General features: G+C 42.3%; 1 non-coding gene across 1 annotated transcript; it reads right to left on the bottom strand.

Annotated features, from left to right (window-relative positions):
- Positions 1–22,603: 22,603 nt before the first annotated feature.
- Positions 22,604–22,710, bottom strand: LOC132634467 (small nucleolar RNA R71). Its single transcript, XR_009580187.1, has one exon. It is a non-coding gene; the product is annotated as a small nucleolar RNA R71 (small nucleolar RNA).
- Between the last annotated feature and the right edge of the window lie 3,792 nt (positions 22,711–26,502).

The following is a 26,502-nucleotide window of genomic DNA, read 5'->3' on the forward strand; positions in this document are numbered from 1 at the left end:
ATTAATTGGCTAGCATCAAGAAAAGAAAATGCGCCTCCTCCCGTGTGGCAAGAATTTGTAGATGCTTTCATCTACCACTATTTGCCACCCGAGGTCCGCCGAGCTAGTGCAAATAGGTTCTTAAATCTAAAGCAAGGAAATATGAGTGCCCAGGAATATATCCTTCAGTTTAATTCGTTGGTTAGATATGCCCCGACTATGGTGGCGGATATGGGAGATAGGGTACACAGGTTTGTGAGTGGCTTAGGGCCACATTTATTTAAAGATTTTTCGACGGCTTCGTTGCAAGATGGGATGGATATTTCCCGAATACAAGCCCATGCCCAGAATTTAGAAGGTCAGCAAACTCCGCAAAGGGGTGATCGTGATATCGATAGAAGGCAAAAAAAGAGGGCCAGATCTATAAGGGCAGGAAGTGATTATAGAGGGGGGTCAAGGCAGACACATTCTAGACACTCAGGCCAGTCCGTGACTAGTGCACCTCCATGATTTACGGGTAGGAGATTTGATCTCTCCTTTCGTTCAGGACAAGGTCAGAGTTCGAGGGCCTCAGATTGTCAATTTGGGGGAGATTATAGCTAGAGGAGACCCCCAGTACCGCGATGCAGCTAGTGCGGTAGACTTCATTCCGAACAGTGTCGCCAAGGTTCAGATGCTTGCTATGCCTATGGCCAGGTTGGGCACATGATGCGAGATTGCCCATCGATGAGTGGTAGAGTTGGGGTTCAGCCCACAAGATTAGCGGCGGGTTTCTCTTCAGTGAGCCCGGTAGGGCAGAGTTCCCAAATTCCAGCAGGCCGAGTTAGAGGCCGAGGGGGAACATCTACTTCAGGTGCCACTCAGCCCCGTGTGTATGCTTTAGCCGGACGACAGGATCTCGAGTCCTCCCCGAATGTGGTTACAGGTACATTATCTGTATTTTCCCATAATGTGTATGCATTGATAGATCAGGATTCTACGTTGTCTTATATTACTCTTTATGTTGTTGGTTGTATTGGGGTAAAACCTGAGCCAATTAAACCTTTTGAGGTATTGTTATGTCCCGTGTTTTCGTATAATTGGAAATCGAGAAATAATTACGACTTGTGTGCTATAAGGACATAATTTGATTTTAGTGAATATGACTATGTTGGTTATGGAATTATTAAAGTTAAGACCTCGGGGAAGGCCGAGAATAAATTTGGAGTTTCGGAAATTAGTTTCGGGAATTACAAAACGGGACTTTTGTGAATTGGGCCAAGAATTAGAATGCAAAAATTGAAGCCCAAGAATTTTGAAGGGTGGCCGGCCTTAGCCAAGCCCAAACCCACCACTTTAATGTCATGTGCTATGCACATGACTACTAATGGATATATATCACTATGCCACACTTAGTATTTTTCAAGAAAATAGATCAAATTCAAGAACACCACTAAACAAGGGCATTCGGCCGAACCCTTTGAGGAGAAAGAAAAAAAAAAATCCAAGCTTGTTTATTGATCCAAAAATCCTAGTTTCTACATAGTTGTGAAGTGCTCAAGACCCTCTTCAACGGGGTATAATTAGTTTGGCGCAAGAACGACGTTTACGACAAGTCGGGTTTTCAAGAAAAGGTAAGAATTTTGCCCCTTTAAGGTTATAGAATTGATGTGAATATGTTAAGGATTGGAAATAGAGGGAAATCCCGTAATTTTGATGTAAATAGAAAGCCGTGGGTGTGTGTGTATAGTGTGTATTGGCCGTGAGCCATAGAGAGGAAAAATGATGTGAATTGATCTTGGTTAAGTTGGTATAATGTGTTGTTGTGACCCTTATGTCATAAATGATTAATTGATAAATGGAATTGGCGTTGAAAAGTGATTTTGGATATTATCGGAAAGTGTATACCTTCGGTATCATTATGTATATCATTGAATATTTAAGGTGCTAGAGACTTTAGATATGAATCTATAATGATGTTAATGAATTCGCAATGAAACGACGTTAGTTAGAATGTTCGTCGTGAATTTTGATGTTTTGAAGGATTATGGAAAATAATGGATTTTTGGTGCAATTTCGTGTAAGGCTTGAATTGTAGTTAGGATGTGATTGTATAAGTTTGAATGTGGAAATGAATGCAATTATGTAGATGTAGAATTGGAGTTTTGAAAGTTTGAATGAAAGTTGCCAACTTAGATAACAAAGTAGAATTTTGAAGCTAAAATGGCTTGATTGTTGTTTGTGTTGTTTGTTGACGTGTGGGCTGTTGTGATTGATGTATTTTGAGCCGAGCTAAGCCTCGGGGATGTTAGATTTATAGGGGAAATGCTGCCGAAATTTTGGTAGGCAAAATTGGAGTTAAAGGCATTTTTAAGCCTAAGAATCTCAATTGGTAACTTTGACCATTTGCAGATTTTTGACGAAACGGGACTGGACTTTCGGGAGAGCTTACGACGTCTGTGAGGTATGTAAATCTTCCCACTCCTTCATTTGGCATATCTTAGTGTGTTAGACGAATATGAGAACTTCCGGAGCATTTCTGCTCCTCGAAACCCGATCCACAGAAAAGTTACTATTCATTCAATTCGATTGAAGCCTAAGGGCTCTATTTTGGCTAGAATGCCACCGCTCGTCCGAAACCTATCGAAATGTGGTCGGGTAACCTAGAAACGACCATGTATGACCTTTGGCATATAAATGTTCGTAAAGATAAGTTCGCCACCTCACTTTGACTCGAGGTGGGCCCGCTACCCTGAAACGCCCTATTTGCCTTATTGGGCTATCTTTGTGAATAAAGTTGGATACGATACTTTCGATTGTGAAATTCCCTCCTATGAGATGTATTTTGAATATTATAATACGCTAAGTTACGTTTTGAGCTATACGTACTATTTGGAAATGTTTTGTGAAATGAAACTTTATATCGGCTAAGTATCCGACTATTTTGCATTATGATATGACTTATGGGTTTACTTCGTTTTGGAAAACTATTTTGAAGTACGAATTGCATTGGTTTGCTCACGACTCCGCTCATGCCTTATTATGACTTCGTTCACAGGTTCCCGGGCCGGTTTTGATTCGTGCGCCTTATGACAATTCGGCCGTATGCTGTGTTACGGTTCCCGAGGCTTCGCCATAGGGCCGGGTTCCGTTTGGAGTTATGCTGTGATATGGCTCGTGATGCGATACGCTCACCTATGATTATGCTTGTGTTCGGGGATGTACGGAGATTTGAAACCTTCTGGTGTTATGCTGTGTGTGGCGCCAGCGTTGGAGTGGCGACCACGTTCCTAAGCGTCTGCATGATTTATTGCATTATGTATAAGTATATGATTTCGATATAGATTTTGATCTACCCATTTGTACTCCACTTTGACATTTGATTTACTTTCGGTTTTGATCCATATTTCTGTACTCCGTGCTTTACATACTCAGTACATATTTCGTACTGACCCCCTTTCTTCGGGGGCTGCGTTTTATGCCCGCAGGTGCATATATCGGTGATCCTCCGCAGTAGGCTTCACTTCTTGCTATTCCGGAGTTCTCCTATTTGATCCGGAGTCCACTTTTGGTATAGACTCTTTTTGCTTTGTATATATTTGGTATATTTGACTATTTGGGTACGGCGGGGCCCTGTCTCGCCATATGTCTTTGTTTTGAGTTCGTAGAGGCCTGTAGTCATATATGTGGGGCGAGGGTCCTATGTATGTTTGTCTGATTCCATTTTCTGGTCTTAAGGCGGTCTGTTTGTTATGCCGGCCCCAAATGGCCCTTATGCTTATATTTGCACTTTTGACCGGCGATGTCCATTCCGCCGCTCAGTTTGTATTTGATATGATATTTTGATTTGGCACGACCGCTTAAGACATACTTGATATAAATTATGTTCGATATGATTTTGAAAAATTATGAAATAAGTTTGGATTTGAAAATGAACGTGTGATTCGGTCTGGGTACCCAGGTAGGGTGCCAGTCGCGGCCCACGGGGCTGGGTCGTGACAAAAGTGGTATCAGAGCAGTTTATCCTCGGAATGTCTACAGGCCGTGTCTCGTAGAGTCTTGTTTATCGATGTGTTGTGCACCACATCTATAAACGGGAAGCTACAGGGCATTTAGGATGTCACTTTCTTTGGAATCTTAGATCGTGCGATAGAGCTGTGGTATTAGGGTGATTTTGACCTGACTCGCCTTTGTGTTTGCAGTGATGCCTCCGAAGAAGGCAACGGCGGCCCAGAAGGGCAAGGCGAGGATTGGAGAGGCTAGCCAGGCACAGCGAGCTACCCGGGTTCGTGTCTATGATTTGCCTGAGGATGTGCCTCATTCTGAGGGGTCTGCTACATCCCCACTAGTACAGCCTGGAGCAGGACCTTCAGCAACTCCAGAGGTCCGTGTACCCGCACCTGAGACTCCAGCTCCTCAGCCTGGGGCGGAGGATAGGACCCTGAGGGAGGCTGTACAGCTGTTGACTACACTGGTAGCAGGACAGGCTCGCAGGCGCGGGCGGAGGGACGACGATGATGATGACAGGCGGGACAGCCTGAGAGTTCGGGAGTTTTTGCTATGTGGCCCTCCAGAGTTCTTCGGGTCTAAGCCCGACGAGGACCCCCACGACTTTATTCGGGGGATGCGACGCTCACTGGACTTGGTCAGGGCTTCAGAGACCGAGTCAGTTGAGCTGGCTTCGCACAGGCTTCGAGATGTGGCTACCCACTGGTACGAGACTTGGGAGCTGTCTAGAGGAGAGGGTGCCCCTCCAGCCACTTGGGATCAGTTTGTGACAGCATTCACCCGCCACTTTTTGCCCCCAGAGTTACGGCGGGCACGGGCTGATCGATTCTTACGTCTGCAGCAGAGGGGTCGGAGTGTTCGCGAGTATAACCTTGAGTTTGATTCTCTGGCCCGATATGCACCGGCAGTGGTAGCAGATATGTCCGATCGGATGCACAGATATGTTATGGGATTGGACCGGTATTTGGTTGATAGCTGTATGGCAGTGTCATTGCAGGCAGACATGGACATTTCCCGACTTCAGGCCTATGCGATGGGTATGGAGGACTGTCGCAGGTCTGATCCGGCTGGCAGAGATTGAGATAGGAGGCCGCCCAAGAGGGCTAGGTCCGCAGGTTATGCGGGAGATTCTTGAGGCGGACAGCCTCAGCAGCAGCAGTCAGACAGGCATTTCCCTCCCTCCGGCCAGGGCACTCAGTCAGGCAGCCGGAGATTCGATAGTACAGGACCGTCTGGGGCCGGTCAGAGCTCCAGAGTGGCAGGTTCACAGGTACCCAGGGGTCCCAGCCAGGCCAGACCACCCAGACCCCGTTGTCCTCATTGCGGGAAGTCTCATCCCGGGGAGTGTTACCGAGCGACTGGAGCTTGCTTTTCGTGTGGTGGTCAGGGCCACTTTATGAGAGATTGTCCATTGGCTAGCGGTTCTGGTAGTGCTGCTCAGCAGACAGGGTCAGCCGCCGGTTCTTCTTCTGCTCCATCAGTTGCACGCCCTGGAGGGCGAGGTATTTCAGCACCGGCAGGACGCGGTCGAGGCCGCGGTGGCGCTTCAGGTTCTAGCGGTCCCTCGAACCGCATATATGCTTTGGCCAGCCGCCAGGATCAGGAGGCTTCGCCAAATGTCGTCACAGGTACATTACTGGTTTTCTCCAGATCTGTATATGCATTGATTGACCCTGGCTCTACTTTATCATATATTTCCCCACTCGTTGCTAGTAAGATTGGGATAGTGTCTGAGCCTATAGAACCATTTGAGGTAGCTACGCCAGTTGGGGATTTTATTATAGCGAGACAGATTTATAAGGATTGTTCTGTGACCATTTATGATCGTAGCACTAAGGCTGATTTGATAGAGTTAGACATGCTTGAGTTTGACGTCATTATGGGCATGGACTGGTTGTCTTCCTGTTATGCTAATGTCGACTGCCAGAAAAAGGTAGTCCGTTTTCAGTTTCCAGGAGAACCAGCCATAGAGTGGTTCGGATCTACAGCATCGCCGAGGGGTAAGTTTATTTCATACCTCAAGGCTAAGAAGATGATCCAGAAGGGATATATCTATCATTTGGTTCGTGTGCACGATACTGCCGCGGAGGTACCTACCCTTCAGTCTGTTCCGGTCGTCAGCGAGTTTCCAGATGTTTTTCCTGACGAGCTTCCTGGCCTTCCGCCTGAGCGGGAGATTGATTTTACTATTGAGTTGATGCCGGATACGCAGCCTATATCTATTCCTCCGTACAGGATGGCACCAGCTGAGTTGAAGGAGTTGAAGGAGCAGCTGAAAGATTTGCTGGATAAGGGTTTTATCAGGCCCAGCACATCACCCTGGGGGGCGCCGGTATTGTTTGTCAGGAATAAAGATGGGTCATTGCGGATGTGTATCGACTACCGGCTGCTGAATAAGGTGACTATTAAGAATAAATATCCCCTCCCCCGGATTGATGATTTGTTTGACCAGCTGCAGGGTGCTAGACATTTTTCAAAGATAGATCTGCGTTCTGGTTACCATCAGGTGCGAGTACGGGAGTCAGATATCCCGAAGACTGCTTTCAGGACTCGGTACGGGCATTATGAGTTCAGAGTTATGTCTTTCGGGCTGACTAATGCTCCAGCAGTATTCATGGATCTGATGAACCGGGTATTTCGGCCTTTCCTGGATATGTTTGTTATTGTGTTTATTGATGATATTTTGATTTACTCGCGATCAGCCGAGGAGCATTCAGATCATTTGAGGACGGTACTTGGCATCCTCCGTCAGCAGAAGTTATATGCTAAATTCTCTAAGTGTGAGTTCTGGTTGACTTCTGTGGCATTCTTGGGCCATATTGTCGGCACAGACGGTATTCGGGTCGACACGCAGAAGATTGAGGCTGTGCAGAATTGGCCCAGGCCTACTACACCGACAGAGGTGCGCAGTTTTCTTGGATTGGCTGGGTATTACTGCAGGTTCGTGGAGGATTTCTCTTCTATTTCAGCACCACTGACAAGGCTTACCCAGAAAGCAGCAAAATTCCAGTGGACAGATGCCTGCGAGCGCAGCTTTCAGATGCTGAAGGAGAGATTGATTACAGCACCAGTTTTGGCCCTTCCAGAGGGATCTGACGGGTATGTTGTCTATTGTGGCGCCTCTGGTATTGGGATAGGATGTGTATTGATGCAGCACGGTCGAGTCATAGCCTATGCTTCCCGGCAGCTCAGACCGCACGAGAAAAACTATCCCACTCATGATCTTGAGTTGGCCGCGGTGATTCATGCTTTGAAGATTTGGCGGCATTATTTATATGGGGTCCATGTTGATATCTATACGGACCATAAGAGTCTCCAGTATATTTTTAGGCAGAAGGAACTGAATTTGCGGCAGCGGAGATGGCTTGAGTTACTAAAGGACTACGACGTTGATATTCTGTACCATCCAGGGAAAGCCAACGTGGTAGCTGATGCGCTTAGCCGCAAGTCCGTAGGCAGTCTGGCTGATGTTCCATCTGATAAGAGGGATTTGGTTCGCGATATTCATCAACTGGCCAGCCTCGGAGTTCGTTTGGTGGATTCTGGAGATTCTGGAGATTCTGGGATTTCTGTTCGTCCAGTTGCTGAGTCATCTATTATTCAGGAGGTAAAGCAGCGCCAGTTTGAGGATCCTCTTTTGATTCACTACAGAGATGTGGCCCTTAATAAAGCAAAGACTCAGTTTGAGATCTCGCCTGACGGAGTATTATTATATGACGGCAGATTCTGTGTACCGGACGTTGCGGGCTTACGGCGGCAGATTATGGGCGAGGCCCATAATGCACGGTATTCTGTTCATCCTGGTTCCACTAAAATGTATCGGGACCTCAGGTGTTTGTATTGGTGGGACGGCATGAAGAACGATATTGCTGAGTTTGTTAGTCAGTGCCCGAACTGCCAGCAAGTTAAGATCGAGCATCAGAAGCCCGGTGGATTATTGCAGGAAATGGAAATTCCAGCCTGGAAATAGGAGATGATTAATATGGATTTCGTTGTTGGATTATCGCGCACTCCACGCAGGTACGACTCTATCTGGGTTGTTGTTGACAGGCTGACGAAATCAGCCCATTTCCTTCCGGTTCGGACTACTTATTCGGCTGAGGACTATGCCAGATTGTATATCAGAGAGATAGTCAGACTTCACGGAGTCCCTATATCTATTATTACTGACCGAGGTACCCAGTTTACAGCAAATTTCTGGAGGTCATTTCAGGAGGGATTAGGGACTCAGGTGAGTCTCAGTACAGCTTTTCACCCCCAGTCCGACGGGCAGGCCGAGCGCACTATTCAGACGCTCGAAGATATGTTGCGGGCCTGCGTTATTGATTTCAGGGGCAGTTAGGATGATCATTTGCCGCTTATTGAGTTTGCCTATAATAACAGTTATCACTCCAGCATCCAGATGGCTCCGTACGAGGCCCTTTATGGCAGGAGATGCAGGTCTCCTAGTGGCTGGTTTGACGTGGGCGAGACTAAGTTGATTGGCCCAGACGTGATCCAGGAGGTTGTAGATAAGGTAAAACTTATTCGAGAATGATTATTGGCTGCTCAGAGTTGACAGAAAGCTTATGCAGATAGACGACGTCGACCGTTAGAGTTCCGGATTGGCGACTGGGTATTCCTGAAGGTGTCGCCCATGAAGGGTGTCATGAGGTTCGGTAAAAAGGGTAAGTTGAGCCCCCGGTACATTGGGCCGTATCAGATCGTGCGAAAGATAGGCGAGGTCGCCTATGAGCTAGACTTACCATCCGACTTGGAGGCCGTACACCCGGTATTTCATGTGTCTATGTTGCGGAAATGTATTGGTGATCCTGCCAGGATATTCCCAGTAGATGACATTCAGGTGACGGAGCAGTTATCTTATGACGAGCAGCCTGTATCTATTCTGGATCGACAGGTACGGAGACTACGCACTAAAGAAGTGCCCTCCGTCAAAGTCCTGTGGCGCAACAATAATCGGGAGGAGATGACTTGGGAGGCGGAGGACGAGATGAAGAAGAAATATCCCCACTTGTTTCCGACATCCACAGGTAATCTAAATTCTTTTTCAGTTTGTTGTGCTGATTGATAAAATGAACTATGTATGTCATTATTAAAAAGGGACACTCCTGCCTTGATCATAAGACCTTATAAGATTAATTTAACATTCGGGGACGAATGTTCTTAAGGGGGGGAGAATGTTATGTCCCGTGTTTTCGTATAATTGGAAATCGAGAAATAATTACGACTTGTGTGCTATAAGGACATAATTTGATTTTAGTGAATATGACTATGTTGGTTATGGAATTATTAATGTTAAGACCTCGGGGAAGGCCGAGAATAAATTTGGAGTTTCGGAAATTAGTTTCGGGAATTACAAAACGGGACTTTTGTGAATTGGGCCAAGAATTAGAATGCAAAAATTGAAGCCCAAGAATTTTGAAGGGTGGCCGGCCTTAGCCAAGCCCAAACCCACCACTTTAATGTCATGTGCTATGCACATGACTACTAATGGATATATATCACTATGCCACACTTAGTATTTTTCAAGAAAATAGATCAAATTCAAGAACACCACTAAACAAGGGCATTCGGCCGAACCCTTTGAGGAGAAAGAAAACAAAAATCCAAGCTTGTTTATTGATCCAAAAATCCTAGTTTCTACATAGTTGTGAAGTGCTCAAGACCCTCTTCAACGGGGTATAATTAGTTTGGCGCAAGAACGACGTTTACGACAAGTCGGGTTTTCAAGAAAAGGTAAGAATTTTGCCCCTTTAAGGTTATAGAATTGATGTGAATATGTTAAGGATTGGAAATAGAGGGAAATCCCGTAATTTTGATGTAAATAGAAAGCCGTGGGTGTGTGTGTATAGTGTGTATTGGCCGTGAGCCATAGAGAGGAAAAATGATGTGAATTGATCTTGGTTAAGTTGGTATAATGTGTTGTTGTGACCCTTATGTCATAAATGATTAATTGATAAATGGAATTGGCGTTGAAAAGTGATTTTGGATATTATCGGAAAGTGTATACCTTCGGTATCATTAAGTATATCATTGAATATTTAAGGTGCTAGAGACTTTAGATATGAATCTATAATGATGTTAATAAATTCGGAATGAAACGACGTTAGTTAGAATGTTCGTCGTGAATTTTGATGTTTTGAAGGATTATGGAAAATAATGGATTTTTGGTGCAATTTCGTGTATGGCTTGAATTGTAGTTAGGATGTGATTGTATAAGTTTGAATGTGGAAATGAATGCAATTATGTTGATGTAGAATTGGAGTTTTGAAAGTTTGAATGAAAGTTGCCAACTTAGATAACAAAGTAGAATTTTGAAGCTAAAATGGCTTGATTGTTGTTTGTGTTGTTTGTTGACGTGTGGGCTGTTGTGATTGATGTATTTTGAGCCGAGCTAAGCCTCGGGGATGTTAGATTTATAGGGGAAATGCTGCCGAAATTTCGGTAGGCAAAATTGGAGTTAAAGGCATTTTTAAGCCTAAGAATCTCAATTGGTAACTTTGACCATTTGCAGATTTTTGACGAAACGGTACTGGACTTTCGGGAGAGCTTACGACGTCTGTGAGGTATGTAAAGCTTCCCACTCCTTCATTTGGCATATCTTAGTGTGTTAGACGAATATGAGAACTTCCGGAGCATTTCTGCTCCTCGAAACCCGATCCACAGAAAAGTTACTATTCATTCAATTCGATTGAAGCCTAAGGGCTCTATTTTGGCTAGAATGCCACCGCTCGTCCGAAACCTATCGAAATGTGGTCGGGTAACCTAGAAACGACCATGTATGACCTTTGGCATATAAATGTTCGTAAAGATAAGTTCGCCACCTCACATTGACTCGAGGTGGGCCCGCTACCCTGAAACGCCCTATTTGCCTTATTGGGCTATCTTTGTGAATAAAGTTGGATACGATACTTTCGATTGTGAAATTCCCTCCTATGAGATGTATTTTGAATATTATAATACGCTAAGTTACGTTTTGAGCTATACGTACTATTTGGAAATGTTTTGTGAAATGAAACTTTATATCGGCTAAGTATCCGACTATTTTGCATTATGATATGACTTATGGGTTTACTTCGTTTTGGAAAACTATTTTGAAGTACGAATTGCATTGGTTTTCTCACGACTCCGCTCGTGCCTTATTATGACTTCGTTCACCGGTTCCCGGGCCGGTTTTGATTCGTGCGCCTTATGACAATTCGGCCGTATGCTGTGTTACGGTTCCCGAGGCTTCGCCATAGGGCCGGGTTCCGTTTGGAGTTATGATGTGATATGGCTCGTGATGCGATACGCTCACCTATGATTATGCTTGTATTCGGGGATGTACGGAGATTTGAAACCTTCTGGTGTTATGCTGTGTGTGGCGCCAGCGTCGGAGTGGCGACCACGTTCCTAAGCGTCTGCATGATTTATTGCATTATGTATAAGTATATGATTTCGATATAGATTTTGATCTACCCATTTGTACTCCACTTTGACATTTGATTTACTTTCGGTTTTAATCCATATTTCTGTACTCCGTGCTTTATATACTCAGTACATATTTCGTACTGACCCCCTTTCTTCGGGGGCTGCGTTTTATGCCCGCAGGTGCAGATATCGGTGATCCTCCGCAGTAGGCTTCACTTCTTGCTATTCCGGAGTTCTCCTATTTGATCCGGAGTCCACTTTTGGTACAAACTCTTTTTGCTTTGTATATATTTGGTATATTTGACTATTTGGGTACGGCGGGGCCCTGTCTCGCCATATGTCTTTGTTTTGAGTTCGTAGAGGCCTGTAGGCATATATGTGGGGCGAGGGTCCTATGTATGTTTGTCTGATTCCGTTTTCTGGTCTTAAGGCGGTCTGTTTGTTATGCCGGCCCCAAATGGCCCTTATGCTTATATTTGCACTTTTGACCGGCGATGTCCATTCCGCCGCTCAGTTTGTATTTGATATGATATTTTGATTTGGCACGACCGCTTAAGACATACTTGATATAAATTATGTTCGATATGATTTTGAAAAATTATGAAATAAGTTTGGATTTGAAAATGAACGTGTGATTTGGTCTGGGTACCCAGGTAGGGTGCCAGTCGCGGCCCATGGGGCTGGGTCGTGACAGGTATCTACTCCGGTTGGTGATCCCATGATATCTAAACAAGTGTATAAAAACTGTGTACTTGTGATATGCATTCGCCAGACCAAAGCTAATTTAATTGAGTTGGAAATGTTAGATTTCGATGTGATTATGGGTATGGATTGGTTGGCCTCATGTTATGCTAATGTTGATTGCCGAATGAAAGTAGTTCAATTTCAATTTCTAGGAGAGCCCGTGTTTGAATGGAAAGGTACTACAACCTCTCCAAAAGGTAGGTTTATTTCCTACCTTAAGGCGAGAAAGATGATAGCTAAGGGATATATTTATCACCTAATCCGAGTTCATGATACCAAAGTAGAGTCGCCAACTTTCCAATTCGTTCCGATAGTGAATGAATTCCCGGATGTATTTCCAAATGAGCTTCCAGGCCTTCCTCTAGGAAGAGAGACTCATTTCGCTATTCATGTGTTGCCGGACACCAAGCCTATTTCCATTCCTCCTTATCGAATGACTCCGGCAGAATTGAAAGAGCTAAAGGCACAGTTGAAAGATTTGCTTGAGAAGGGATTTATTAGACCCAGTTCATCATCGTTGGGAGCACCATTCTTGTTCGTGAGAAAGAAAGATGGTTCCCTACGAATGTGCATCGATTATAGGCAGTTGAATAAGGTGTCAATAAAGAACAAATATCCTCTCCCAAGGATTGATGATTTGTTTGATCAACTACAGGGTGCCAAGTGGTTTTCTAAAATAGACTTGAGGTCGGGTGATCATCATGTGAGAGTTAGAGAAGAAGATATTCCTAAAACCGCTTTCATAACGAGATATGGCCAATATAAATTCCGGGTGATGTCGTTTGGGTTGACTAACGCTCTGGCAGTGTTCATGAATTTGATGAATAACGTATTCAGGCCTCTCTTGGATCTATTCGTAATAGTGTTCATTGATGATATTTTGGTATACTCTCGCACAGAATTATAACATGCAGATCATTTACATATCGTCCTTGGAATTCTTCGAACTCGAGGATTATATGCAGAATTCTCAATGTGCAAGTTTTGGTTGAATTCTATGACATTTCTGGGCCATGTTATTTCAGATGATGGTATTCGAGTTGATACTCAGAAAATTGAAGCTGTGAAGACTTGGCCAAGGCCTACGACGCCTACCAAAGTTCGTAGTTTTCTGGGGTTGGCAGGTTACTATAGAAGGTTCGTAAAGGGATTTTCCTCTATTTCAGCCCCATTGACAAAGCTAACCCAAAAGTCAGTTAAATTTCAGTGGAATGACGCTTGTAAACGCAGTTTCCAAGAGTTGAAGGACAGATTAACCTCAGCTCCAATCTTAACACTTCCAGAAGGGCCAGATAGTTATGTTGTGTACTGTGATGCTTCCGGTGTTGGGTTAGGATGTGTGTTAATGCAGCACGGTAGAGTCATTTCTTATGCTTCGAGACAGCTGCAGAAACATGAAAAGAACTACCCAACTCATGATCTCGAATTGGCTGCATTCATTCATGCATTAAAAATGTGGAGACATTAATTGTATGGTGTGCATGTCAATATTTATACGAATCACAAGAGTCTTCAATACATTTTCAAACAGAAGGAGTTAAATCTGCGGTAGAGGCGGTGGTTAAAATTATTGAAAGATTATGATGTGAGCATTTTATACCACCCCGGAATGGCAAATGTAGTAGCTGATGCGCTTAGCCGCCGACCGATGGGCAGCTTATGTGAAGTTCCTCTGGGAAAGAAAGAGATGATTCATGAGCTTCACCAGCTAGCTAATCTTAGAGTACGTTTAATTGATTCAGGTGGTGCAGGAATTGATATTAATGATCCCACAGTTTCGTCCCTGAATATTGAAGTGAAAGAGCGACAATATGAAGATCCTCAGTTGAGCCATTATAGAGACGTATTTCATGAAAAAGAGAAGTCTCCATTTGAAACTTCTATGAATGGAATTCTCAGATACCGAGGCAGGCTATGTGTTCCGAATGTCACAGAATTGCGCTGTCAGATTCTAGAAGAAGCTCATTATTCTCTGTATTCTGTTCACCCAGGTGCAACAAAGATGTATCATGATCTCAAGCTGATATATTGGTGGGATGGCATGAAGAGAGACATAGCAGAATTTGTAGCTCAATGTCCAAATTGCCAGCAAGTGAAAAGCGAACATCAAAAGCCAAGAGGATTATTGCAAGCAATGGAAATCCCTACTTGGAAGTGGGAAGTGATCAACATGGATTTTATCATGGGGTTACCTCGTTCTCGAGGCAAGTATGATTCTATATGGGTGATTGTGGACAGATTAATTAAAGCAGCTCATTTTCTTCCAGTCAGAACCACATACTCAGCAGAAGATTATGCGAGGTTGTATCTCAAAGAAATTGTGCGACTCCATGGTATTCCGATATCCATTATCACAGATAGAGGAGCGCAATTTACAGCCAAGTTCTGGAAATCTTTCCAAGAAGGTCTAGGTACTCAAGTAAAGCTTAGCACGACATTTCATCCGCAGACTGATGGGCAAGCCGAACGTACTATTCAAACCTTGGAAGATATGCTATGAGCATGTGTACTAGATTTCGGTGGTAGTTGGGATGATCACTTACCTCTAATCAAGTTTGCATACAACAATAGCTACCATTCCAGTATCCAAATGGCTCCGTATGAAGCTTTATATGGAAGGAAGTGCAAATCCCCAATTGGATGGTTTGAAATAGGAGAAGTACAGCTAATAGGAGCTGAATTGATTCAGCAAGCGGTAGAAAAAGTCAAGGTGATCCGAGACCGATTACTGACAGCCCAAAGTCGCCAAAAATCGTATGCGGACAATCGCCGGTGAGACTTGGAATTTTGAGTTAATGACTGGGTATTTTTGAAGGTGTCGCCAATGAAAGGGGTGATGAGATTTGGCAAGAAAGGGAAACTAAGTCCTCGATACGTTGGACCTTATAAGATTATCCGCAAAGTGGGTTAAATAGCTTACGAATTGGACTTGCCTTCAGAGCTTGAATCAGTCCATCCAGTTTTCCATGTCTCAATGCTTCACAAGTTTGTTGGAGATCCTACGAGGATTGTTCCGATAGTGATGTTCAAGTGACGGAAAAGCTAGCCTATGAAGAAGTGCCCATTGCCATATTAGATAGGCAAGTACGGAGACTTCGAAATAAGGAAGTAGCTTTAGTCAATGTCTTGTGGCGAAATAAAAACCGAGAAGAAATGACTTGGGCATTATACGGCCCAACATACTAGCCGTATAAATCATACTGGCCGTATGTCTGGCCGTATAATCAGCCCAGAATAGCACACCTCACTTGACCAGATCTACGGCCAGACATACGGTCATTATAATTTATACGGACCGTATGTTGGTCCGTAGAATCTGATCGAGACAGATTTTAAAAGTATATAAGGACTCTCTCTCATTAATGCATTTCATTTTCCACTCTCCACACTTCAAGAATCCTCTCCACTCTCCATCCACAAGAACCTAAGAGAAATTGATGATCAACTTTATCAAACCCACAAAATCAAATGTATGAAACATATCAAAGTTCATCTAAGCTACGAAATCCCAAGGGAAGTGGACTAGGGGTTTTGTGCAAGAAGAGAATTCCTACTCAAGGCTTATTCTTCCATTATCTAAGGTGAGTTTTATGATCATTCCTTTTTGTTTAAGGTGTTGAAAGTTAGAAAACTTGGATTGTAGAAAGATATAGAAAATGGGTCATAAATGTGGGAATAGTGTCATTGTTGGGTAAAGGCTTGGATTGAGTCATGATTATCGATATGTTGTGATTGTAAGTATGTTATGAATGACATTTAGAACATGGAATAAGTATTATATGTGAGAAAATGCAATAATGAACTATGACCATGATTATGGAGAAATATGAGTGAAATTGCGAAATGTGGGTAATGTAGATGAATGATGATTGTTGCTTGTGATATTGTGACTGTTGTTGTCGATGTTTGGGAGTTGATATAGAATATTGGGAAAGTTTTATAAACAAAGAAAATGCTTCCCAATTTTCTTTAGCTTTAGTAACTACGTTTAAGTAATCGATTAGCTAATGTTAATGCGAATTCTCTTGAAAGTAGAAACGTGGGCATTGAGGGAGAACAAGCAAGCGATAGATTAGTTAAATGAAAAAGGTATGTGAGTCTAGTCTTTTCTTTCTAATGCATGAATCCTATGGCATGATTTTTCCTTCTTCTCCATGAATCTCTTACATCCCGGAAAAACTAAGAGTTTATGTTCACGAATAGCCATATGAGATAAGAGATACATTATGAGCCCAATAATGATGATGATGAGCATAAGTCTAAAGATTCTAGAGTTCATGATATGATGTTCCTACAAATTTAATGATATTGTTTATTGTATATACTCACCTTATATACTATTTCCTTTAAGGTGAGGCAGAATGCATATAAATGCTCCATAATGGAATCGGGGTTCACGAACTTATGTTACCTCGATAAAGTTATAGCTGTTTTTGAGTTTCTACACATGAATTATGATGAGTACATGTTGATGATATTACACCGTACCTATATGGTCGGGCAGACACCGCTAAGGTGGGCAGCATATACACCATGTCTAGATAGCATAGGCAGACACCACTAGTGGGCGGCATGAGATGGTACCCCGGACGCGGGAGGCCTGGACGCAGGCTAATGATTCTCACACCGTACCTATTTGGACGGGCAGCTTATACATATATGCATACATGATATGATGATGATTATGAAGTAAGTTAGCATGCATTATTTCAATTTTAAGTGACAATCAGTTACAGATCACTCTTCATTCGATGTCTCCGTATTTCATTGATGTATATTTATTGCTTATGCCTTACATACTTAGTACAATATTCGTACTGACGTCTGTTTTCTTTGGACGTTGTGTTCATGCCCACAGGTAGACAGGGAGATGGTGCAGATCAATAGGAGTTATCAGCAGATTTACAGAAGCACTCCATTATTTCAGAGGTGCTATTTGGTTCAGTCTTTTGTGTACATATACGTATTTTGGGCACGACGGGGTCCTGTCCCGTCCATATGTCTAGCACTCCAGTAGAGGCTCGTAGATATGCATGTGTGGGTAGTATAGTCTCATGATTTTACTATTGTATAAGTATATATTATTTTGATAGCCGAAGGGATTATGTATATATATAAAGTGATTATGTTTCCCAATGAAAAATGATTTTCTTATGATTTGAGTATGATAGGTAATGGAATGAGTGGTGCTCGGTGGTTAGCCCCGGGTACCCGTCATGGCCCCTAGTCGGGTCGTGACAAGCACCTTGAAGTATTTTACTACTCCTCGTGCTAATAGCAAAGGTACGTTCCACTCCCCCACCATTCTTCGGGTTTAGAATAGTATCACTAGGAAGCCCTGCTTTTCTAGCAGGATGCTGTTCTCTGGAAAGATCACGCATCTGTTGTTCAAGATTCTGAATAGCTATTGAATGAGAGACCGCCGTCTCTGATAGCCCAGATAATGTCTTTTCAGTGTTTGTCTAACTCGCCAACACTTTTTCAAGCATTGACTCCAACCTCGAACTACCTTGATCATTAGACTGCCCTTTTGGTGGTATGTAAGGGTTTGAACTTCTGTTCCCAAAATTACCGTTATTGTTGTTGTATCTCCCATGGTTCGTTCCACCATAGTTGTTGTTGTAGTTCCCTTGGTTGTTGTTGTAGTTTCCTTGATTATATGAACCCTGTCCTTGTTGTGGTCTCCAGTATCTTTGAATTGGCCCAAGAATATCCCCCTTCGCTATGTAATCTGCATACTGAACATTCTCAATTTTCAGAGGGGGCCCCTCTTGATACGGACCCTCTTGGACTTTGTACATTCCAGGCGGCATGCCTGAGGTATCTTCACAAATATTAACCTTCTTTGCTTCTTTCTCATCAAGCCTCTTTGTTAGTAAAGAGATACTAGTGGCCAATTGTGCCAACGTCTGCTGCGTTTCTTGGCAGTCTTTCACAATATTTTGAATCAATGGTGTTCCGAGTGATAGCCCATCAGAATTACTTGAATGCCAGGCTTGGCTATGTGTAGTCAATCGATCAAGTATATCAATAATAGTAGCATAGGACTTATTCATGAAACACTCGCTAGCAGCATTATTGGCTATCCCTTGGGTCATAGGATCCAACCCTCTATGAAACTTCTCGTTCAAAATCTGATGTGCAAAACCATGGTTTGGACTCCTATCCAAAAATTCTTTGTACCTCTCCCAAGCTTCAAAAAGTTGTTCCCCATTATGTTGTTTGAACTCGTAAATCTGATCACGAATTTCAGCTCTTTTACTCGTAGGATACCACTTCTTGAGAAACACTCTGACCATCTCTTCCCATGTAGCAATAAAGTTTCGGGGCTGCTTTGTGAACCATTTTCTTGCTTCTCCGGCTAACGAATATTTGAAAAGTTTCAGCCGAACTGCTTCTTGAGTCACACCCCGCTGGATATGCTGAGAGCACATATCCAGAATGTTTGTTATGTGTTGGTAAGGGTCGTCATCGACTGCATTTCGAAAATATCCCTCTTGTTTGAGCATATGATAGAGGAAATTATTAAACTTGATAGTAGTAGCAGTCACCCTCGGATGAATAATTGCAGATACAAAGTCTTCATCTGCTTCTGGTTCATCAGCGAAAACAATCTTGTTGTTGGCCATGATGACCTGGTTTACAAGGTAGCAAACATGGTGTGTTGGAATATGACAAAGACTTTAAGAAGAGTAAACACTATTTAGTAATTTCAAAACCGTATTCCGAGGCAGCGGCGCCAAAATTTGATATGCTCAAATTACACCTGGAATGGTATAATGCGGACATTGTCAAATATAGTAAACCAACGAGATCGGGGTCAAATCGCACAGAGAATATGGTGTGAAAAGTTTACTAAACACGTATTATACTAATCTTGTGGTCCTGGTGTATTCCAGAAAAGGATTTTATAGTTAATTTGGTTTGTGGACTAATTTAAAGTGACTAGAAATTTAAAGTTGAAAATATATGGGTAAAAAGAACCAAGGTTGTGTCCCCGTAAGATAAAGTGTATGATCATGGGTATCGATCTTGATATACTTCTAATGGACTGTTTGTATGGATGCACTTAACGTCTATGTGAACCTGAACTATTTCCCAATAAGAAAAGATTATTTATTTCTATGCTTTTTCCAAAGATAAGAAAGTATGCCTGAAGAATGGTTAATTATGCCAAGTAAATGCCTCTTATTCTTAAGTGAATTTATTAAACAAGGTTTAAAGCCCTGAGTTCTTGTTATTTGTTCTTACCAAACCCTAGCTATTTTCCCAAATAAACTAAAGTTTATGGCGTTGACCAATGTTTGCAACCACTAACTATTTGATGAAAACGAAGAACAAATAAACCCTAACAATCCATTATGCGTATATCTTTCACGATCCCCAATCACAACACACCCATCCTTGGGTTCACAACCTTAGTAAAGGTGTTTAGCTACTCATGGCAACAAGAAAGCAATAAAAGATTGAAGATTGCATAATTGAATTATTGTATTGAACTTATGAATAAAACTTGAAAGTAATGAATGTAATTGTCTAGAAATCTTCAAAAGCAATAACAACTCAAAAGTAATTACTATAAGTCTAAAACTCCAGATGTCTAAAAAATAAAACCTAAACAGGTATTTATACAAGTCAAACTCGGAATAATCAATCCCAGTCTTGTTCCAGCTCGGCTTGCACTTCGACGGGTCTTCTTTGCACTTCGACGGTCGTTGACATGCTCGACGACCATATCGACGATCTGAGTATGCCTTTTTCCTTCTGCAGGAACTCCACCGTCGAAGCACTTCGACGGACCGTCAATCATGTTGACGGTGCAAGTCGACAATCTGATGATGATCTGATGAATTGTCACTTCGCAGGAACTTATCGATGAGGCAACTCGACGGACTGTCGAGCATGTTGACTGTCCGTCCTTATGCTTATCAGACAGATTGCCTATTATTTTTTCGCTTTCCGAGCATTCTAACTTCACAATACCTGCACAACACACAAAACACATCAAACTAACACAAATTTGCTCTAAAACAAGTAAAACTTATAGTTAAAAAGCATTAGATGTGCCACAAACTACCAGCACATCGGTCTCGTCGCTAGTAGTTGAAGTAAAAGAGCGTCAATACGAAGATCCCATGCTAATTCATTACAGAAATACACACCCTCAGAAGGAGAAGTCATCATTTGAGATTTCTGGAGATGTAGTCCTCCGATGTCGAGGTAGGTTATGTGTTCCTGATATTGCAGGATTACGCCACCAAATATTGAGAGAAGCTCATTGTTCCCGTTATTCTATTCACCCAGGAGCAACGAAAATATATCATGATCTTAAATCTATATATTGGTGGAATGGGATGAAGAAAGATATAGCAGAATTTGTAGCTCAATGTCCCAACTGTCAGCAAGTGAAAATTGAGCACCAAAAGTCGGGCGGATTGTTGCAAGCTATAGAAATTCCAACTTGGAAATGGGAAATAATTAACATGGACTTCATTACAGGCTTACTGATGTGCCGTGAAATTGTGGCACATTCGATGCTTTTTGGCTATGAGTTTTACTTGTTTTTTAGCAAGTCTTGGTCTTTTTGATGTGTTTGTGACATGTTGCATATGTTTAACGTATTTCGGGAGAAAGTCGTGGAAATGGAGTAAAAAGGTGTTCAAAGAAAGAAAAATAACTTAAACCTGATTTATACGGAGGAACATACGGACCGTAGAATATTCACGGTCCGTAAATGCCATCGTGGATGCTTAACAGAAAGGCCTCAGACATGAAGTGGAAGTCCAGGCGGAAGTACAGAACGTATATTATTTACGGTCCATAGCTCTCACCGTAGGTTGGTTCCAGAAGAGTCTTAAAGAGAAGAGGATTTACGGGCAGGTTATAAGGACCGTATAATATTTACGGTCCGTAAAAGTGGATCGTACATCTAACAACTAGAGAAGATTTTACGAAGAACTGTCACTGATTCTATGGATCGTATAAAATGTACGGTCCGTACATCGCCCCGTCGGGGGCAATTTTGTCAATCTTATATTGCATGGCTTTGACTCTTATAAATACCTTATTTAGGTTTCTTGTACATTACATTACAACAGAACTCAGTTTTATTTTCTTTAGCATTAGTTACTCATAGTTTTGGAAGTCTTTTGGGGATTACAAACAATTGCAATTAATTTCTCTTCAATTACAAGCAATCAATTGTAAGCATTATGATTCCCATTATTTCTTATTGTTCATCTTTCTCTATGAGTAGCTAATTTCCCTTACTAGGGTTGTGAACCCAATTGATGGGTGTTTTGTGATTGATATACGTTTAATTGATTGTTAGGGTTTATTTTTTCTTCATTCTTCATGCATAATTAATGGTTGCAAACATTGATTAACGCCATAGACCTTGATTTGTTTTGGAGAATAATTAGGGTTAGTAAGAATAAATAACAAGAACTCAAAACTTTAAACTTTGTTTAACATATTCACTTTGGAATAAGACGAATCTACTTGGCATAATTAACCGTTCTTCATATCACTTTCTTATATTTGGGAAAATCATCGAAAGAAATAATCTTTATTTATTGGAAAATAGTAGAGATTCACATAGAGGTTAAGTGCATTCATATAGCAATCCATTAGAAGTATATCAAGATCAATACCCATGATCATACACCTCATCTAAAGGGGACACAACCTTAGTTTCTTTTACCATAAATTTCCACAAAAGCAAGTAGTGAGCAATTAGTCATAAAAAAACCAACTTTTACCAAAATCATCGGATTAAGACATTTGACCTAAATTTTTCATCCTACGACTTTAGTAACCTTTTCACATCATATTCCCTGTGGGATTCGACCCCAAGCTTGTTGGGTTACTATATTTGACAACGTCTCCATTATACCATTAATAGGTGTAATTTGAGCGTATCAAATTTTGGCGCCGTTGCCGGGAATACGATTATGAAATTTCTAAATAGTGTTTGCTTTGATTGAAGTCTTTTGCTTATTCCATCACACCTTATTTGCTACTCTGTGTAAACCAGGTGAACATGAATTAGAATCAGCAAAATCAACGTGCTGGTAACCAAGGGAATCGGTTGAACAATCAGGTGAATGAATCAGATGATGAGAATGTTTTCGCTGATCTTGTTCCAGGGGAGGACTATGCATCTGCTATTGTTCAACCTCGAGTTGGAGTTGTTACCGTGAAAATCACCTCCTTTCTATACCAGTTGTTGAAGCTTGAGGGATATTTTCGGAACTCTACCGAGACTGACCCTCAACGTCATCTGCAGAATTTTTTGGATGTGTGTGCTAATCACATCAAGAACAACATTCCACAAGATGATATTCGGCTAAGGTTATTCAAATATTCCATAGCTAGAGAGGCAAGAACATGGTTTGAGAAGCTATCCCGAAATTCGATTACTTCATGGGCAGAGATGGTGACTGCTTTTCTCACAAAATGGTAGCCTTCTAGCAAGAAGGCGAAAATTCGTGACAAGATCTATGAATTTAAGCAACGACCGGGGGAACAACTATATTAAGCCTGGGAGAGATTCAAGGAGTATTTGTAGAAGAGTCCGAATCATGGTTTTCTGGATCACATATTAATGGAGAAGTTCTACTGAGGGCTAGATCCAGTGACGCAGTCAGTTGCTAATAATGCAACCGATGGTTGTTTCATGAACAAATCTTATCGACGAGTGACCAACATACTTAACAAGCTGACTACTCATAATTAGGCTTAGCACTCAAACAATGTTGATGTTGTACCGTATGGTAGTGCTATGATCCAGAATATAGTGAAGGAGAATCAAGATACCCAGCAAACATTGGCAGAACTTGCAACAAATATTTCCTTGTTAACAAAGAAGTTTGATGAATCCCAGATCAAGAAAGTAAATATTTATGAGGATGATACAGTTTTTTCCAAAAGGGATGTACCATACCCAAGATGGTCCATTCCATGATGGGCCCCCTTTGCAGGTTGAAGATGCTAATTATGTGAATAACTCTCAAGGGGGTTACAAAAGACAGAACTACTAAGGTGGTTACCAGAATCAAAATCAATGGAGACCTCAACAAGGTCAAGGTGCTTATAACAACTCAGGGAACTACAATAATAATTATGGTGGTGCGAACCAAGGGAGCTACAACAACAGTAACAATTTTGGGGAAAAGAGTTTCAATCCTTATATACCACCAAAAGGGTAGTCAACAGAGCAAGGTAGTTCGAAGGTTGAAGCAATGCTTGAGAAGATTCTGGACAATCAGTCTAAGTCTGAGAGGACTTTATCTGGGCTGACAGAGACAGTGGGTTCCCATACAGCTGCTATTCAGAAGCTTGAGTCATAAATGAAGGATATTTCTAGAGAGCAGCACCCTCCTAAAAAGGGAGGACTTCCGAGTGACACTATTCCAAATCTAAAGAATGGGGAAGGCGGTGTAGACCGTGTGTTTGCCATCACTACTAGGAGTGGTAAAATACTCCAAGGGGCTGATAAGAAGGTGGTTGATCTTGAGCCAATAGATGGAGGATGAGGTGCAGTTTGAAGCACCCATTATTGTTGATGAGAATCCTACTGACAAGAAGGTTAGTGATATTCCAGAGATAGTGAAGGATGCTGATAACACGAGCAAGCAGACTGTGAAAGGGGTTCTCCGCCCTTTGACTCAGCTTTTCATGTCTAAACCTCCCTTTCTCCAGTGGTTGGTAAAGAATAAGGAGGATGCTAAGTTCGAGAAGTTTTATGATCAGTTGAAGCAGTTATCTCTAAATTTTCCCTTCTTGGAAGATGTCAAGGAGATGCCCGGTTTTGCAAAAATATTTGAAAGAACTGCTGACCAAGAAGAAAACAGTTCAACATGAAACCGTGAGTTTAACTCACACTATGAGTTCCATCATCTCCACTACTATTGTTCAGAAAAAGGGTGATCCCGGGGCATTCACCGTTGCTTGTTCTGTTCGGCACCATCATTTTGCTCATGCTTTGTGTGATAATGGGGCGAGTATTAATTTGATGCCCCTTGCTATATACAAATAATCAGGTTTGGGGATGCCAAGGCAACTACTATGAGGTTACAAATGGCTAATAGGTCTATCAAAAGACCCGTTGGGGTGGTTAATGATGTGCTTCTGCAGGTTGGTCATTTTGGGAGAGCTCTGATGGATTCGGAAAAAAAAGAAATCAAGTTCCGAGTCAACAATGAAGAAGTTACTTTTCAGGCTAGCAAAGGGATGAAGTTACCAAGTGCTTACGAGAGCATTTCGGTAATTGATTCGTTTGATGTTATTGATGAAGCGGTGGAGTTCAAGATGGAATAAGAAAATTTGGGTGAAGCTCTAGCTGGTATTCTTGTAAACTTTGATTCTGAGGACATGGAAGGTTATGTGGAGACAGATAATTCACTTGTTGGGTTGGGTTCATATTCTTACCACCCAAAGAAGCTAAATCTTGATTTGGAAAATAGAACAACTCCTCCAACAAAGCCTTCGATTATTGAGCCACCTAAGTTGGAGCTTAAGCAGCTCCCATCACATCTGAAGTATGAGTTCCTTGGTCCAGACAATACATTGCCGGTGATTGTTTCAACCCTATTGACTAAGGAGCAAATTCTACAGCTTTTGAAGGTGTTGCGGGAGTATAGGCGTGCTATTGGCTGGACCATAACAGACATTCGGGGTATCCCATCAGGGATTTGTAAGCATAAAATTGAACTGGAGGAGGATTGCAAACTCAGTGTACAGCATCAGAGTAGACTGAACGAGAATATGCAAGAGGTCATCAAGAAAGAGATCATCAAATGGTTAGACACAGGAGTGGTTTACCCAATTGCTAATAGTAAATGGGTGAGCCCAGTCCAATGTGTTCCTAAGAAGGGCGGCATCACTATTGTGCCGAATGAAAAGAATGAGTTGATCCCAACTAGAATTGTCACCGGATGGAGAGTTTGCATGGACTATCGCAAGCTCAACACAGCCACATGCAAGGACCATTTCCCGATGCCTTTTATTGATCAAATGCTTGATAGAATAGCGGGGCATTCTTACTATTGTTTCCTTGATGGTTATTCAGGCTACAATCAGATGAACATTGCTTTAGAAGATCAGGAGAAGACTACTTTTGCTTGTCCTTATGGGACGTTTGCTTTTAGCCGGATGCCTTTTGGTTTACGTAATGCACCAGCCACTTTTTAGAGGTGCATGATGTCAATCTTCTCTGACATAGTAGAGGACTTCTTGGAAGTGTTCATGGATGACTTCTTTGTTGTGGGTGATTCGTTTGAAGATTGTCTTGGCCATCTGGGCCAAGTGCTGAAAAGATGTGAGGAGACAAATCTCGTGCTAAATTGGGAGAAGTGCCATTTTATGGTGAAGGAAGGGATCGTCCTCGGTCACAAAATCTCTGAAAAAGGAATTGAGGTCGATTAAGCGAAAATTGATGTAATTGCAAAACTCCCTCCACCTATCTCAGTCAAGGGTGTTCGAAGTTTCTTAGGACATGCTGGGTTCTACAGGCGCTTCATCAAAGATTTCTCCAAGATTACTAACCCGATGTGCAAGCTTCTTGAAAAAGAGGCTAAGTTTGTGTTTGATGATAAGTGCCGGAAGCCGTTTGAGGAGTTAAAAAAGCGTCTCACTACTGCTCCTATTATTGTTGCTCTTGACTGGTCCTTGCCATTTGAACTGATGTATGATGCTAGTGGTTTTGCAATAGGTGTTGTACTTGGGCAGAGGCACAATAAAATTATGCACCCGATCTATTATGCAAGCAGATCACTGAATACTGCCCAGATGAATTACACAGTGACAGAGCAAGAGCTGCTTGCCATTGTGTTTGCTTTTGAGAAATTTCGGGGCTATTTGTTGGGGTCCAAAGTCGTGGTATACACTGATCATACAGCACTGAGGTACCTTATGGCAAAGAGTGAAGCAAAGTCGCGACTGATCCGATGGGTACTATTGTTGCAAGAGTTTGATTTTGAGGTGAAGGATCGCAAGGGCACCGAGAACCAGGTTGCTGACCATCAATCTCGGCTTGAAGAGGCTGGGAGACTTTCTGATGAGCTAGACATGGATGATGCTTTTTCGGATGAGAGGGTGTTGGCTGTGTCAATGGAGGTAGCACCGTGGTATGCCGACATTGCCAACTATTTGGTAACAGGCATAGTTCCAGAAGATATCAAAGCTTACCAAAAGAAGAAGTTCTTGCGGGATTCTCGGCGGTACTACTGGGACGAGCCTTATTTGTTCAGAACATAAGCTGACTACATCATTCGGCGTTGTGTTCCTGAAAGTGAAGTGATGGGGATTCTAAAGGCGTGCCATGACTCTCCTGTTGGGGGTCATCATAGTGGTAACCGGACTTCGACAAAGGTATTTGGA

This window comes from Lycium barbarum, chromosome 3, assembly GCF_019175385.1.
Source record: "Lycium barbarum isolate Lr01 chromosome 3, ASM1917538v2, whole genome shotgun sequence".
NCBI classification, from domain to species: Eukaryota; Viridiplantae; Streptophyta; class Magnoliopsida; order Solanales; family Solanaceae; genus Lycium; species Lycium barbarum.